Consider the following 18656-nt stretch of genomic DNA (forward strand, 5'->3'; position numbering starts at 1 on the left):
CCAGAGGCCACAAGGACCTGATGAAGGCAGGCTGGCTTTTCAAAAACCATACTCCCAAACGCATTTCACTAGAGGGCGCTGAAGGACCGCACATGTACCTATAGTTCCCGGCGAAAACACTTAACACTCAGTAAGACGCCGTGCTGTACATTCAGTGACAAATATGGCAGAGTAGCTCAGGCAGGTAAAACGTCAAATTGTCTCCCAGGGTGCTGCAGTGGAGCGCACTGATTCGTACCCATCTGTCTTCTATCATGTCCGCCAACAGATCTGACAATTATCTTAATGCCCATATGCTTAATTGTGGGCTTCTCAATTCCCCCATTGCTATCGGAAATCCTACAGGAATTTCAATTTGGCATTCGACTTTCATTTCAGGGGATAAGATTCTCAGGCCTGCCATTTTTTTTTTTTTTTCCATAATGCCAGCTAAGCCTCTGACAGCGGAAGCTACAGCAGTATGGGACACAGCCTCTGCTTGGTACAAATATAATAAAATGTCACCTGGCTTTCCAAAACTGGCAGCCCATTCCAAATTAATGTTTACTGTATTTCATCAGCTGCTGAGTTTCAAATCCAAAGGGGGATGGTTTCTGCCAACGCCACCACACCGGAAAATGTACCAATAAAGGTTTTATTAAACACACCAGTAATGCCATCATTGCCATGCAAGGATGTTTGGACATTTTTCCATTTTTTCCCTCACTATTCTGATCCTAGAAAGACACCATATTGTAAATACTCTCGATGCTTCCAAAAATAAAATTATAGAGTACAGCATGATTATTTGATTAAAAAAACACTGCTGAGCTTTTTTATTAACTACTACTATCTACTCTAGGGTCCAGAGACACTGAACTTGTGGCACTGAGACAGCAACTGCCTACTTTATAGCATATGCCTTCAAGCAAAAACATTAAGCATTTATAAACTAAGAGGACAATGAGTAGTTCACATTTTCTATTTCCAAGTACTTTCTTAGCCTATGGTTAAGTAAGCATTCACACAGGACGGTGGGTCTAAAACACAAAAAATTAACCATACATTTATACTGCTATGAATCAGGTTTATTTTTTTCCAGTCAAAAACATGAAACCAGAAAGGAGAATCTTCACTCTTTTGTTACCAAAATATGTTAAAAGGGTATTTCCAAAGAATGCATCAATAATAAGAATCTGAACCAACAACAATCAAATTCACAGGACCTAATAAGCACATGCTATTTAAAGGCAGGTATGTATTGTAAGTATCGCCTACAATATTTTGCTTTTTACTGAAAATATATTTAAGTAATTGATCCTGAAATATGCCATTTTTATATTCATGTGTGCGTGCGTGTGGTGTGTGTGTGTGTATGCACTCCAAAATATTTTTTTAAATTTTGGGTGGAGAGGATCATATAAATCATAAATCATATTGTTTGGATTCAAAATACAGCAAGAATAGGAAAAGACTTGAGGCTTATGAGCATCAGGAAGTATCAGTAAGTGTTTCAGCAGAGAGAGGTGGGAAGTCCAGCACTGCTGCCCGGTGCCTGTGTCGCAATACAGAACTTTCTGAATGGTGGTTATGTGGCCTCTATGGGGTGCTTCAAGTGTACTGAGACTGGTATCTCCCAAAGCAGCCCATTCCATTTTTACCACAAATTGGCCTCTTTGTAGATTTCACTCACTGATCCTAGAGCTCTATGGCATTAAGTACAGACCTTTTTTTTAAAAAAAAAATTCAACCCTGTTGCCTGTCACACCACTCCTTTTCTCTGTGACTGAAGTCCGCTCTTTTATAGGCAGACCACGCCCACCTGCTCCTGCAACCATTTGTAACTGACTCTCCTATATATTTTAATTTTTATTCAGAAGAGTGATAGCTATTTTCCATTGAGGTTTTGATTTGCTGTTTTTATATTCATGCATTAGAAAATGGATTCAATCAATGATTATCCTTTCAATCTAAGATGTCAACTTGTAAGCATGAATTTTTACAGGCCTTGATCAAATGGTGGCTCTTTATGTCTGTCAATCAATATAAAACCAAATAATTCTTTGTGCTGATTCATATTTATTTGTGTTCTCAATGGATGTAATTTCTTGAATTTCCACAAAGGATGACTGTAAGTCAAAAATCACTGAAGGTAACCACAGATTTGAGCATAGAGGAGAAGTATACTCCTATTTCAGAATCATTAACACTCTCAAGACTTATTTGCAAGCATCTGCGACATATCTTAAGGTTAATGTTTTGCTTTTTACTTAAAATATATTCAGTTATTGATCTTGAAATTGTTTTCCTCTAGATCACATTGAGGTAAGTTCTTAAAAGAGGAAAAGAGAACCCACACAATCATACATGACAACTGGTATATAACAGGTACATAATAACTGCAGACAGAATCGTGTGTTTTGACTGAAAATACCTGCATGTTATATAGAAAGAATAGCCCGTGTAGTTCAAGAACCCTCAAAACTCAGGCTATCTTCACTTACGGTGATCTTTGTCTCTGTTTTGTTAAAATCTATTTAATTTTAAATCTTTCTCCTATACAATGACTGTAAACTCTTAAATATTATAAATATATTTGAGGATATAGTTGTTCCAACTACCTTTTTGTTTGGATTTTAGGCCCATATGTTACCTAACTCCATCTATTTTCTATAGATCATGTTAGATCATCTCAAATAATATCAATCATTTTCCACAAAGAATGATAAGAGACAAAGTTGTTCTGATGCTTTTGTTTTTTAAAATTAAATTTTTTTTTTTTTTTTTTTTTTTTTTTTTTTTTTTTTTTTTGAGACAGTCTCGCTCTGTCATCCAGGCTGGAGCCTCTGCCTCCCAGGTTCAAGTGATTCTCCTGCCTTAGCCTCCCAAATAACTGGAATTACAGGTGCCCACCACCACACCCGGCTAATTTGTCGTGATGTTTTAAGAATTCCCTTGTAACTGTGTCTATTCCAGGTCATGTGAATGACCTCGGATAGGTCCAGAGCCATGTAATAATGAGCTTGATTCTCCAGGATAGGATCAATTCCATTGCCCGTGGCTGTGGAATAGTATTCCAATTTGAAGAATTGGCTTGGCTTTGCTTGTTTCCTTGGCCACAGATGGCATGTTCTAACCCTATTTACTTCTCTTTCAGAAACATTATTTCTGGTCACATGAGAGACAAAGGAAGAAACACGGTGGATGGTCAGCACAAATCCATCACTAGAATAACACATAAATAGATGGAGAAACCCACACTGTTCTCTGTACATACAAGGGTCAGGGATTTGTCCACTGGCATTAAGGTGGTCCATTCATAGGATAACCCATGTCTGCTTCAAATTGAGCTGGGCCATCCAATGATCTTGGCATTCTGAACTTAAATACGTCACAATGTGACTAGGAAAAAGGAGAGTCCTGCAAATCAATTCTAAGAATGACATTTGGTCCCTATTTTTAGAAAATCCGTACTTCGTTAAAGCCCTATTTTGATAACCTTTTCATAGAGATAACAGTAGTCTAAAGTTAAAAGCCAGCTTATGAAAAGTTAATTAATACTCATTGTAAATGTGAATCTTCCCATAGTCACATATAATGCAGTTTTAGTGATAGCTATGCTAAAAGTAAAAGAAGTGAAATTTAAAAATTATTCAATGATTATTCATTGATTGATCAGAGCATGCATTTACTAATTCAACAAACATTTTCTAATCTAGCCCATGCCTGGCACTTTGTGAGATACTGGGGACAGAATGAGAAATAACTCAGATGTGGTCCTGGTTTTTGTGGAACTCATAATGATTCTTGGGCGGATTTTTGTACACTGATCAATTTAGTGGGGCAGTTTTAATAGTAAGGAAGAGAAACCTATTTGAGATTGTTCAAATGAAAGGAGATTTATCATAAAGAGTTTTCTGTAGCTTAGGTTCGGGACTCAGAGAGCTCTTGGGAACCGAATGCCACTCCTTGCCTCTGCTGGGCTATTCAGCCTCTCTCCTCTCTCTGGGGGCACCACTGCTTCTCTTTGGCTTCTGCTCTCTCATGAGGACATACTGGACTCATTCTTCATGATACCTCTTGGTGCATTCCTTCTGGCTCTGTACCTGCTGCTAATTTCCTCTTTGTCTTCGTATTTCTAAGCTTATAATGCCAAGATCATTGGATGGCCCAGCTCACTCTGAAGCAGACACAGGTCATCCTATGAATGGGCCACCTTAATGACAGGCATTTTCCTGGTCCAGAGAGCTACAAAGGAGGAAGGGGAGACAAGATCATGTAGTCCAAACACAGCCAGCTTGGCCTGTCCCGTCCACATTTTCATGTAGGTGTAAATATCTGAGCTACATTGTATATTAGGTCAAATTATACTCAAATTCCAACACATCTATTTAAATTCTCCTGTTTGAATTTGTCATTGGATATAATTAAATGTCATTAGATATACAATAATTATTTTGAATCACATAAGCACCATATAATTTTAAATAACCTTAGTTTCCAAGAAAGGGCTTGATAAACTGATAGAAGCACTTTTAAATCATAGAACTTAGACATCAAGGGCTTAGAGGACCTTCGTTATATATCATTTAGGTCAGACTCTTCATTTTACAAAGAAAGCTAAGGTCAAGAATGGTGAAGTGACTTAAGATCTAACTTTAGATGTTTAGTTAGAGATCTAAAACAGATTTTGAACTCAGAAAACTTATAACACTGAACAATTATATAGGAGAGGGGAGCAGAGTTAGGGGGCAAGAGGGGTTTATTTCCCAGAGTTTTTGTTTTAAAACAGCGTGTGTGTGTGTGTGTGTGTGTGTGTGTGTGTGTGTGTATGTCCATACATGCACATACACACCTAGGTACAAGCATATGACATACATATATATACATACATATGTAGATATAGGAAAATCATTTCCATTTTCTTTATTGTAGGGGGGAAATCATAGTTCATTAACTCAGGCCAAGGCCAAGATGTCTAACTAAATTATAAAATTTAATATTTGCCACGATCCCTCCAACATAAACAGATTTAAAAGACATGCAGATTCAAATTAGGTGGTTGTTGGCAAGGCTGTTTTTATATGGAGATGCATTCAGCATTGTGGTAAATATCCTTGTCCTTATCCTCTAGCTAACAACAAACACCACAAACAAAAAAGACATTCAATATTTTTGCTCTCTTTGTTTCCAGGCAGTATTGTGAAAGTAATTATTCTGTTGTATTTAAGAGGCCTATTTCATGGATGGGAAAATGTATTAAATTTCATTTGGCAGTTATTCAATCCTAGTTAATGTTATCTCCAGAGATAACTGCTTCAAAACAGGCTTTCAGACCTCAGTCACTTCTATTCTACCATAATCCTTCTAAAAGAGTATAGAATGGGAACTTTAGGAAACTTGTCACAGTTTCTAGACCAAGTGATAATGACACAAAACTGGATATACTATTATAAACATTTTGGTACATCAAAATTAAAGTTTGCTGTTAATGGCATCTGGTTTCCAATCTTGGACATACGTTTTTTTGTTTGTTTGTTTTTAGAAAGAAGAACAACAAAATGGGACAAAGACAGAAGTCCTGGTAACTGTGACTTACTGTTACTTTTCACTCTTGTTTTTCCATTAACACAAAAGAAAAGCTGATGTGTTTTCACTGTAATTAGAAACCCATTGATACAGAAAACAGTTTTGGTGTCTGAACTGTAATCTCCCCATGAAATATCAATTATACATGACAGTTGTAGAGTACTAGATTTCAGTTTCAATTATCTTGCCAGACCTCTGTCATATTTGAGGAAAGCAAACTTACTTTCTCAAAAGTGCAAAACACCATTTAGTACAAAAGTGTATCTTTTAAAGAGGTGGGAGGCGGCCATGCAAACTTCTTTAATGGCTCACAGATGGGAACCTGGAAGTTCATGGAATGGCAGCAGTAGACAGATACTGTGAGGAACAACACTAGAGGCACAGAGGCTCTGCAGGAAACAAGACCTACCTCTAATAACCACCTGTTGTGGGAGAAAGAGCTCACATCTGGGACACTCCAACCACAAACATAATTTCCATATTTCTCAGCTTAAAAAATTATCAGATTATTTTTCTTTAGTACACGTGATTAAACCTTTAAGAGACTTTTCATTAACATCAGATCTGGATTCAATTCTTTTGTTTGGATTTTTATTTGATTCTTAACATGTTTGTTGGGAGAAGATTTCATAACTGTCTTGAGAACACCTACATTGTTTTCCAGAAACATCACAGCTTCACTTATGTTCTGTATGAAATATAAGGTAATTCCTTATTGTGTAATTCTTGGAGATTTATTTAGTATTTATTCTCCAGATAATAAAATAATTTTCAAGAGGATTTAAACATGATCTAAATGCAGTGCTTGCCTATCATGCGATCAGCTGGGCTGAAACTCCCCTGGATGTTCACCAAAATGGTTAAATGAATGATTCTGTGATATAGTCCAAGAAATGCAAATGGATGTGAGCCGACCTCAGTTCATCTTTCTTGTAGTAACTCATACGTTCCATCTATTAAAACTGTTTCATTTATCTTTTCTGTATCTCCACCCCACACCCTCAATTCTCAACATCATTTTCCTATAGTGGAAACCATAACTGGATGGAGCTCACCTAGGGGGACAGTGGCAGGAGATTAACAGAGCCCATTCCTCTATCTCTTCCTTGCTCCACGTAGCAGGCTAGTAAGTAGGTGGTATGGAACTAAAGTTCATCCATCCTAGTGAACCAAACATATCTAGCACAGAGAGTATGGTGAAGTCTAGCAATTATGTGTAAACAGCTTCTGTTTAAAGGAAAAGACAACTGGACACTTGATTTACACTTGGAATTCTGAATGCCTGAAGTGCACGCGTACCTGTGAGAGTGCACAGTCATGCTGCTCACCTCCACACACTTTTTAGCCAGTCCAGGTGACCCATACCTAAGGATCCCTAGGGATTTACCATTACCAACTGGCCTTTATTTTTTAAATGCTTTTCTTGTTATTAAAGTAACACATGCTTATTGTAATATATTTGGAAAGAGAGCAGAAGTGTAAAGAAGTTCACCTAACTAATGAACCATTTCTTCCCCATCACTTTCTAAATACTCATCTTTTAAATGCAATATTCTCTCTCCATCTGTTGATCCCTTGCAATATTAAGGCTTCAGCCTGGCTCTTGCCTGCTGCATGGATTCAGTCTAAGAGGTCCACCTTGTGCCAATGCATCCTTCACCTAGACTCCCAGGACCAATGCAGTTCCCTCCTATTTTTAAATTCCTCACTATCAATGTTCAATTACCTACACATGGCCTCTCATCTGCCAGGTTGATGCCCATATCACTAAGGCTTGAGCAAAGCCCTCCCTGCTCTGTCTGCTGGGCTGGTTTTTTTCCCAACTCACCAACTGCTTCTCTTTTATTAAAGCTCCACAGATCCCCCTACTCTCTGACCCTTCAGTGCTGAGTGGTTCTCCAGAAATCTCTACTTTCTTGTCACCTCACTGAGCTCCCTATGCATTACAGACACCACCCTTAAAACACATTCAAGGTCATTGTTGAATGGTGCAGGGCATAAACTTCAATACGTTTGTTTTGCTGCCATTCGTGAAGCCTCTACTTGTCTCCACTTGTGAGCATCCCATCTTAAGGACAGGAACTGCACAGGTCACTGCACAGGAGTGTAATAGTACAATGTGCAATTAGATGCTTAGTAAATGATGACACAAATTTTATGGATCTGTGAGACTATGCCTGAAATCTAAGGCCTTTGATATTGTCAAATATACATTTAGCATGTTTCTATCAAATAATAAACATTTCACTTAATTTGACAAGCACCTTATGAAAGTGCTTGCCATGCAAGACACTACATGGGCATTTGCAGGGAAAAATAATAAAAGACAGACACGTCTATGACTTTGCAGGCACTGATTTTTTTTTTTTTTTCTTTTTTAAGATGGAGTCTTGCTCTGTCGCCCAGAAAGGAGTGCAGTGGCATGATCTTGGCTCACTGCAACCTCCGCCTCCTGGGTTCAAGAGATTCTCCTGCCTCAGCCTCCCCAGTAGCTGGGATTCCAGGCATGCACCATCACGCCCAGCTAATTTTTGTATTTTTAGTAGAGACAGGGTTTCACCATGTTGGCCAGGCTGGTCTCAAACTCCTGAACTTGTGATCCTCCTACCTCGGCCTCCCAAAGTGCTGGGATTATAGGCGTGAACCACTGCGCCTGGCCCAGACACTGAAATTTTAATGGTGGGATAATATAATTACCATACAAGGCAAAATATAATGAATGTCATAAAAGAGTACAAGGTCATGCAGGGTTTTAAAAAATGAAGTCATATCCATTTGGGAAGCCAGGGACTACTTAAAGAAGAACATGGTATTTTATTTTAGGCAGGTTTTGAGTAGATGGGTAGAATTTTGATACAGATTATCCAAATACATTTTTTAAGAGCTGATGCTTAACACAATTAAATAACATCCCAACCTTAAGTGAAAATTTCATTTTACATCAGTAAGTGGCATGATTTAGATACTAGGTATGTGTGAAGAAGCAAGCAGCTATGGACTGTGTGTTGACATGTGTTTTCATATTGTCAGACCACATATTTCTGACAAAAAGCAGATTTTTGTAAAGCCCTTTGTAAAGCTCAATGGCTTTGCTACAAAGTGAACAACACAGGGCATTTTGGACACAAATGATACCTCACTGTATGTGTGTATTATTGGCCCAAATGATTCACTCTTATTTAATTGCCGTGAAGTCTTTCATCTCGCAGCTATACAATAATAGTCTCCATATGACTAGTGGCTCTGCTATAAATAAGATCAAAAGCAGAAGAAAGGATTTAATAAAAGAAAATGACACTAAGAGCAGCATTAAATCAGGGGAAATACCAATATTCAACTTTTTTTTTTTTCTTTTGGGAATAAAGCACCCAGAGTACTAAGCAGCTTCCCCAATATCTCATGAAAGGTCTTTTTACAAGCAGCAGGTATATGCAGAGCCCATCGTGTGCACGTTAGAGTGGCAATGATTAAGTTGTGAGGGTGTGTGAGAGGCAGAAGGCAGAGTGTCCCATTCAGAGTCAGGTTGGAGAACAGGTAATAGACCAAACGGCTAATTTCACACGGTAAAGAATACAACTGCAATGTGTCAATGGCAAACGTCCACCCATTTCTCTGTCCTTTTCTGTTCTATTTGATGGAGAAAGACTTTTTGGTAATCCAGAGTTTCTCAGAGAATCATAACATTGCTCAATGCCTGTACATGAGTTCTGAGAAAGGAAGTTTTTTTTGGCAAGGCACAGTGACTTGATATGAAAAGCCAACTTCCCAAACAAATTTTCTTCTAGTTCTTAAAAAAAAATACAATGTTAATCTCTATTCCCGACTGGATACACAGCTGCTAATAACCTCCGGCTCCCAGGGGAGGAGGCTTATTTCCTTTCATCTTCAGACTGGTGGATACCTGACGTGCACTGGCCTTTAGTGGTTCCACATGCTTTTTGCTTTGCTTTTTTTCCAAACTGCTTCGGTATGGGTCTTGCCAAGTCGGGTCTCTTTTCCCCCTTTCCCTTCGATTGCATCCAAAACCTCGGAAGATATAGTCAGTTATGGTACTGCTTATTTGAAATAGTAGTTCTTTTACTGTTGGTGTGTTTAAAGAGGAAATTCAAACACTTATAATCTCCCAAGGAGACTAGAGCCTTGGGCTCTTGTATCTTGAAGCCCTGTGAGAAAAATGACCATTTTAGTTCCTTTCATACTGAGCTAATTATTCATTTGAGGGCTGGCTATGTTCAAAACTACTCAATTTCTAGTAGTATTGCTTGTGCACTTACTTATAATACTTATAGCTGTGTCCTAAATAAAGGAGCAAACTTCAACACTTTTTCTTCTAATAGGAAGTGCCCTGCAGAAGATTCCAGAGCCAGCCGGCCCCTGGAGTCTTTCTCACTTGCTCTTAAGCACCTGCTTTAATGGTGACCTCAGTTCTATATCTCAAGATTTAGACATTTTGCAAAACAGCTTTTTAAACAAAAACCAGCTGTTTCCCATCTAGACTACAGGGGGAAACTTTTGGGCAGCTTACAGAAACATTACCCAGAGACTACCATTCTCCAATAACTTTCACACACTTCCAGCTCCAAAAGAGACCTGTCCGTGTGCAGAAGCCAGAGAGAAGGCAAATGTGAAATTAAAATGTGGAAACTCAATACCGTGGTTTTTGACAATGTGTCCAATTAACTGCTTTAAAATGAATGTGGCTATTGTATCAGGACAATGTTCCCCCAAAGATGTCATTTAACTAATATTGGACAGATCTTTTGGTTAAACTCAACTTTATAGTTCTAAGATGATTTATGGATATAGAGGAAGCTATAATTATGCACAACTGTGAATGTCAACCAATTAGGTAGAACCCTCACATTACAGAACATGTAATGCTACAGCTTTTTTTCAGTTCTCACTCCTAAAGCTGCTTTGCCTAAACCCTCTTCTTACTATGAACCCATTTTCAACTTCTGTTTTCTAAGCAATTAAGATACTTTTGATTTGAAAAATTTACAGCCACAATAAAAGTTAAAATAACACAACGGCCATGGAATGTGAAAAAATATAAAATGGCCAAGGCCTAATCTTGGCTTTTAAACGGTGCCAAGTTGCTCCAGTATTTTCTGTTTTGGTATGAATGACATAACTGAATTACTTCATGAGTTGCTACTTTAATTCCTAAGGGTGGAAAATTCCATGAGTTAACTTAATTTGGATGTAAAAAATATACATGAAAGCTCGCTCTTCCTGTGGACTCTCATGTGAAATATTCGAGCCAATTGCTGGAGCTGCCGTGCTGTGGAGGGGCTTTTCCCCCAGTGCAGCCCTGGCTGGCAAGCTGCAAGGGCTGGTATTATCAGGCAATTTTCTTATCTCCATTTGGGTGCATGGGCCTTTATTTTCTGTTTTTGTTTTTAAATCATGTTTATTATATGGCTCTGCGACGCCTTTTCTATCCTGTCTCTAAGTGTTGAAATTCTATGTGGACTTGAATATGAGCTCAATGGCATCTTCTCCGGGAAGCATTTCCTAGCCGTCTGAATCACTTCTTAGGTCATTTCATAATTATACCTTGCATTATAGTTAGACCCATATTTGTATTATCACCCTACCAGGATAAAAGGCCTGTAAGATCAGATACTTTCTTTTACATGTTTAGGAATCCCCAAAAGCATCTGAGGCACAGCAGATGCAGAAGGGCTGAATGAACATATGTGTATTTTCTAATATTTTCTAATATATACAATATATACTTTTCCCTCCAGAAAATCTGCTTTCTTGAGAAAATAAGGGTAATATTACATTTTTTTTAAATGCACAGTTGTGCCTATTCCAAATTATGGATAGTTTAAGATTATGTCCTTGTAACAGTTCATTTAAAAAATGATGATTACTGTGCTATTAAAAGTGTCTGCCTGCTTTTTCCTCCAAAATTTAAGAAGAAAACCATGTAAGGATTTAAGAATATCATGAGGTTATAGGGTCAATTTTAAATATACGTGTGTGTGTGTCCTTTATATTATAAAACTGGGAAAGACAATAAGGTTTCTGTTTTTGATTTATTTAAAATTCATGGCTCCAAGATGCAAAACACTAGAGAATTAGGATTTGTTTGTCCTAGGTGCAGAGAAAGCAGGGTTTTGAGGTAAACATTCAATGCCAGACTGTCTGTTTCAACATCATAGGGTCTGAATTTGAGTAAAATATGTATTGATGTGGAAAGAAGGGGAAATACCTAAGGTGACCAGCTGCATTTCACATATGGGCATGCACAGTGTCCTAATCACTTTTCTTAGGGCTTGCTGAATAGAGCTTAAAGGATCTCACCTCTATTGCTGTATTCAGAATCTTTTGACTTTTCTTTAAATTAATATAGAAATATCAAATGGTGAGCTCAAGGATTCTGCAGCTGTTATCACTAATCCATGGTTAAAAGAATTTCTTCAAGTTCTTTTCCCCTTCTGTCCTTTTTCCCTTTTCAGTTTTTTTAAAATAAAGTATGATATTGATAAAGATCAAAACTTTCAGTTTAGCTTGCTAATCTGCTCTCCGAAATACTTGACAGTTGTGGAGATTAGGAGAGATGATAGAACACCAGAGAAGGCAAATATCCTAATTTAAAGAAAAACAAGATAGTAGCTATTGAAAGATGATGTTGACCACCAATAGCTTGGGTATAGCTTGGGTGAAATTCTGTAACAGGCTATTTAGAAAATAGTTTTGAAAGCGCTCTGAAAGAGAGGAATGGCCTCTCAAACTCAGTCTGTTTCCACCAGAGCAAGGCCTTCTGGACAAGACTCATTTCCTGCTTCACAGTGAGTGCTGCACGCCTGGCTTCTGGGACAACGCTACAGACACAATGAGAAAAGGTGGGCCACACAGTGTATAAGGAGGGAGACAGGACCAGCTGAGATTAAACTAAGGATAGAAGACAGCATACGTGTAGAAAGAATGTCTGTAACACTGAGCCTCATGACCTTCTGGTCAATTCCCTCCCCTGAAAATATTTTTATTGGTGGCTTTGACGTGGGCATTAGTCAAACCCATTACATCTGCCAGCAACAGAGATGGCAGAGTATGTGACTGAATGAGGACTTCAGGGAAACCATTAAACAGGAATCAGACTGAGGCTACAATATAACATTCAATGAGGTTCCATGAAGTTTTGTACGAACACAACAAAAAGTACACAATGAGACTGGGGAGATATGTGGCTTATGGACTTCAGCTGATTACAAATTGAACGTATGTCAGCAGGGCAATGAAAGCATCAAACACAGCAAAACAGAATTTTGTTAGGTGGCCTTAATGAAGATACAAGGTACTGAATGGGGGAGGAGACAGATCCATCCTAGTCCACTTCATCCTTCCTTAAGCACTGTGTTCAGTTTGCGATTCCACACACTTTAAAAGGTTCTTGTGGAGAAACAGGCATCCTTGCTAAACTAGGGAGAATGCACTGGGAAGTGATGGAGTTCACGACAGGGAGTCTGAACTTTTTTTCAGGTTAAACATTTAAAGATACCGATGTTTCGTCTAGAGGAAAAAAAACACTGAGTAGATTGTCTTCAAATAACTGAGCTTCTCAAGCGCTTGTTGGACTTGACTTGCAGGCAATTCTATTGGGCAGAAACATAAGGACTGCAGAAAAAAGCAAATTTGGGCTGGACCTAGGAAGAACTTTCAAACATTTGACGAAAATGGACTTTGGGGGCATTTGGAGCACCCTTGAAGGAAGGAGGTTGATGAAGGCTTGTTGACTGCTGGGCAGGGAATCTGTAGGAGGATTTCAGTAGAGATAATCTCTTAAATTCCCTGAGAGTCCATGGGAATAACTGCTTAGAAATGAAGTATGCACTCAAATAGACACAGAACTTTATGGAATCAAAACCTGTGAAAGGCCAAAAGGAGCAAGACTGAAGATGCTGATGCCTCTGTTGATCATCTCTTTGTTGAAGAGGTCCACATAGAAACAATTTTCTGAATCCTGCTGCTCCCATGACTATATCCCAGTAAATGCCACATCACATCAATGCCCACTACCCTCTCTTTTTGCCAAAGAGCAACTCGTTGCAGGCAGCCTAGGGCCAACTAAAGAGTTTTCCTGGATTTCATTAGTTAAGTCAGAGTAACAGAATGGTTTCCCATATCTACCACTCACAGTTGTGAAATGGTTATGATATTAGGGTAAAGAGGAAGTCGGTTGAGCAGTGTAGGATATAGCACAAGGAGTGCTGGTCTGCTTGCTGTTTTGTCTGGTTTCTTTTTGTGTGTACGGCCAGGTCTCACTCTGTTGTCCAGGCTGGAGTGCAGTGGCACAATCTTGGTTCACTGCAACCTCTGCCTCCAGGGTTCAAGCAGTTCTCCTGCCTCAGCCTCCTGAGCAGCAGGGATTACAGGTGTGCACCACCATGCCTGGCTAATTTTTATATTTTTGGTAGAGACGGGTTTTTGCATGTTGGCCAGGCTGGTCTCGAACTCCTGACCTCAAGTGATCCACCTCCCTCGGCCTCCTAAAGTGCTGGGATTATAGGCGTGAGCCACGTGTCCAGCCTCTTTTGTCTGGTTTCTAATCCTACTAGTGAGTACCCATGGTTTGGTCACTTCCCCTTCCTAGGCCTCAGTCTTCAAAAGAAGGGCAATGGGTTAAGTGATTTCCAGGGCACTTTTAGAATCTAAAATTCAGTGGTCTGAGCTCTTAACTGTACAAGGAAAACTACTTGAAGTTGTTTGTCCTATGAAGCCCTGAGAGGTAAAAGCTCTCATGTATTTAATGTCAGTTAAATAAAAAGATACTACCTTGCCTAAGGAATGCTCTTTTGAGAGGCTGCATTTAATCCAAAGTAAAACGAAAATTGTTACTGAAAAGAGGAAAACTGGGCTAAGATCTACTTTTATTGATGGTTTCTGAAATGGGTTCCATACCCTCCACCTGCAGGACTCTGGAGGATGCTGTGGAGGACAGGTGTGTGGGGTGAGTTGCACATGACTCCCCCATCCCTAAGTCAACTGGAAGAGTTTCTCATAGGAGATGACCACTCTTCTACCAAACAACCATGTGATCTTTCACTACTGGATAGGAGTCGGGCCCCTGGTCTTTTAGAGGGCATAGCAGACAGGCAGGGAGCACTCTGCTTAAACACACATCTTTTCCTACTCGTCTGTGAATTCCTTGACAGCACAGAGCCTACACTTGGTAACCATGGATAAATGTTATTGGAATGAATAAACAGACTTTAAACAAAAAGGACCTGAGAGCTACACTAATGCAATATATGAATAGTAGAGGGGATTTTTAGCTCAATGATCCCATCATTGGTGACTCTATCAACAAATAAACAGGAACACACAGAGTCACATAAAGACAAGTTTGATGTGGGTTTCGTTCTTATTCAGTTAAAAAAGAGGTTAGGTCATTTGAAAGGCTTCTTTTCAGGTTTCATCTGTGGATCTGAATACTGAATGAATAACAGAGAGAATTACATCTGGAAAATTGCCCTTTCCATAATTTATAAGAAATCTAATCATTTAATATCAGGATTAATCATGCAGGTCTCTGAGGCAGAGAGGGAATCATACTTGGTAAGAGTTTCTAACTAGGGTATTGAAGACCTGGCTAGTTCCTTATTCTCCCACATTCAGAGTTTCTGCTTTAATTTTGGAAGAAAAGTGGGCAGTTATAGTAAGAAAAATAATTTGATAACTTAAAATTTGCTACCTCAAGGACCCTGGTAGGGAGAGTTCACACCTCTGAGGCACTCAGCACAAACATGTTGGTTTAAGAATAAGTGGAGAGACAATGTGAGTTTTAATCCAAGCATGCCACCACATTGGAGGGAAAGTTCTCTGTCTATACATTTGGGAAGAAAGCTGCTCTGGGAACCCAGCCATGGAATACCTGGAAACTTCTTTTGCCAACCAACACTTATCAAGGTTTGAAAATCACAAGCTCTTAGCATTTAAAATAAGTTCTGAAAAGGTGTTCTTATAGATAATCTCTGGAGACTATGCCTGGTAGTAAAAAAGAGCATTGAATTTGGAGTTGATGTGTTTGAGTTTAACTCCAGCTGCATGACTTGAGACTAACTGCTCAAACTTCTAAGGCTCACTTTACCAACACCTGAAATGGCCACTATTATCACCCTGACTGGGCTGTTGTGAAGACTGCCTAAGACAACGCATGCAGAGCGCCTAGCAGAGGGGCTGCCAACTCACACTCAGAAAATGTTAGTTTCCTAGTTTCTTTTCTCCAGTTTCTATGGATGATCTATTTACGGGGGTCGGGGGGAGAGAGACAAAATATAATATGTGGGACTCGAGGAATTTACAACAGTTGGTAAGGCAGAGTCATATCTATAAAAGATGCACAGCTATGTGGAGCTGGGTAGGATAAATATCTAGAAATGGTATGATTCATAGGGCTGTAAGAATAGAGAAAAAAATGGCTAGCATGGGTGGGGGAGCAAGGGAAGGCTTCCTGGAAGAAGAATGATTTGAGTCAGTGCTTTGAGAATGGGTGGGTATTAGGTGTACAGAGATAAGCAGTTAGGGCTGGACAAGACAGACAGATACAAAAGTACGAAAGGAGAACATACGGGGTGAATTCTGGTAATATGCCCAGCCTGGTCTTGCTGGAAGACTTGTTGCAGATTGGAAGAGCTCAACATAAGGCTTTCGGTAAATGGTAATGGGCTTCAAACACTGAGCTAAGGAATTGGTCTTTATCTTGTAGATAATGGAAACGCAGCGAAGGTTTTTGAGCAGGAAAGAAGCATAGCTCAATAATATCATCCAGAAAGCTTGCAAGTATACAAACATTCACTTTCGTGTTATAAGCCATGCCGCTGTGAAAAAAAAAAAATCCCTTTCATTATACTAATACTTGGTAAATCACCGAAGACCTACTTCAGAACTCCAAGGAAAACATTTTATGAATCAAAAGCTAAGGACAATATGTTAGCAATTAAATGAGATAACATAACAGCCGAGGCAGAACCACAGTTTTCCCCACCACGATTTCAAGCTGCTGCAGAAAGAAATGCTTATATCACCTTCCAAGTTATCAAGCCATTTTGTTTTGATTTTTGGAAGGCGGGGGAGAGAGGAAACGAGAAGCGTACAGAGGTCGAGAGGATTCAAAGCTGTCTATTCTTTAATCAGAAGGAATTACTAAGGAGAATTAGAAAGGTGATGTGCTCAAAATAAAACCGGGACTGGGATGAGTATCAAGTTACTGCAACTCGCTTCCGCCCAGAACAACAAACGAAGGTGTGTAGTTGGGAATGAGACTCTCACCAGTGCTCTCTGCTGAAGTTTCCGGTGCATACCTCCCACGGCTACTTTATTTACTGCAGCTGGCCAAAGTTTTATAGCCTGTTTCATGTATTAAAATTCAAATGTGGAAAACATTACCAGTATCCTCCTTGAATTTTTTTGTTGTTGGGGGTAAGGGGGGTGAGGTGTTTTTTTTTTTCCTTCCCCTTAAACTTCCTTTTTATTGTGGAATGTATCAAATGGTCAAAGGCTAACTTCAGACTGATTAAATTCAAAACTATTTCCTTTGTTCTATGTTTTTGTTTTAAAATTCATACCAGTTTGCACCGGAAAGATAGGCCAAACCAATCCTTTTCACACACATTAGTGTTTCAGGCTGAGGAGCTCAGATTGTGGGGACACACTTAATGGTTTTCAAGAAGAAAGGAGAGAGACTGTAAAACCCCATTTGGTTCAAAGGGCAGCAGGGTGATGACATGCCATATCTTTGGAGTTACACTATGATCTGGTTGGCTCTGTGGCTGTCCTTGATTGAATATTAAATGTCTTCAGAGGAGAAAACAGGAACTTTTCCTTATCAGCAAAACTGGCAGCTTTATTGCTTGTGTGTGTGTGTGTGTGTGTATGTCAAGATCAAATTAAAGGGGTGTCTATGTAATACTGGCTAATTATTTCCTTTTTTCTACCGTTCTATTCCATCTTCTCACTTTCCCTTCTACTGAGGTCAGTCCAACTTCCTATCTCCAAAAATAATTCTATTCTTTTCCTCCCATCCCACCTCTGAATCTGACTCAAAAAGGAGGCAATTCAAAGGTCAAATAGTCCCAAAAAGCATTTATGTATAGTTTAATATTTAAAAGAACCACTTAACCTACATCTGGTATTTAAGAAAAACTTTACATATTTATGGAAAAGACTGACTCTCTGAAGCAATGCCCTGGTGCATGTTACATCCGTTTAACATATGCAAAAGGAACACAGCTACAGAAATTAAACTATTTTTCTCTTGATTGAGAGCAGATATACAGAAATGGTTGTAAGTCACAGATCTGGCTTTTAATAAAGCCAGATTTCTTAATTAAAAGCAGTATTGTTTAAACATTGTAGTTACAAAAAAAGAGCTGTACAAACGAAAATCTCATATTATATGCATCCCAAGTGTATTTAACACATTACCTGAGGCCAAGCTAAATTAAAATCTAGACTTTTCTTTTGTAAACTCTAAGCAACTGCCATGAACATATAAACAATTTTTACTCAATGATGAATTTTTAGGGCAGAGGTCAAGGAAAAGAAACAAAGATTTCTCTTTGGCATTCAAAAATATCTTTCCACATTTTAGATGTGAGTTCATTGCTTCTATTTATAAGCCAGTATTTTTGGTTTCAAATTGGTTGCAGATTTCAGTACTACACTGTTCAGAATGGTACTCTTAATCTTAGCCTTTTATTAAGAGAAACTGAAAGATGGACAGGAGAATACTACTGAGTAAGAACTTAAAAGAACCTCATAATAATTAGTACGTATTTTGCATTTCCTTTTGGGACCATGCTTAAATGAGAAATGCTACAGTGATAATGGAAAATATACCTTCATCCAAGCAACTTTTAGCGAGCCTGTAACGGACAAAACAGGATACTAAGGTGCTCAGAGACCAGGTAGAGCTTGTGAGGAGCAGAACTACAGGGAATCACTGGTCCAGTTACATTCTCCACCACTCTGGTCACCTTATTAATTGCCATCACTTAATATTCTATTAAGAAGAGTCTCTGAATCTTCATAATCATCCCCAAAAGAATTATCTCCAAAATCCTTTCAAAAGTAAT

At 38.8% G+C, this 18656-nt stretch overlaps 1 protein-coding gene across 19 annotated transcripts in view; it reads right to left on the minus strand.

The window, feature by feature from the left end:
• The window catches only part of TCF4 (transcription factor 4), a 371854-nt gene that overhangs the window by 12489 nt on the left and 340709 nt on the right, over positions 1-18656 (minus strand). The window lies entirely within an intron of this gene.

The sequence above is a fragment of the Rhinopithecus roxellana genome, chromosome 21 (genome assembly GCF_007565055.1).
Source record: "Rhinopithecus roxellana isolate Shanxi Qingling chromosome 21, ASM756505v1, whole genome shotgun sequence".
In the NCBI taxonomy this organism is placed as follows: Eukaryota; Metazoa; Chordata; class Mammalia; order Primates; family Cercopithecidae; genus Rhinopithecus; species Rhinopithecus roxellana.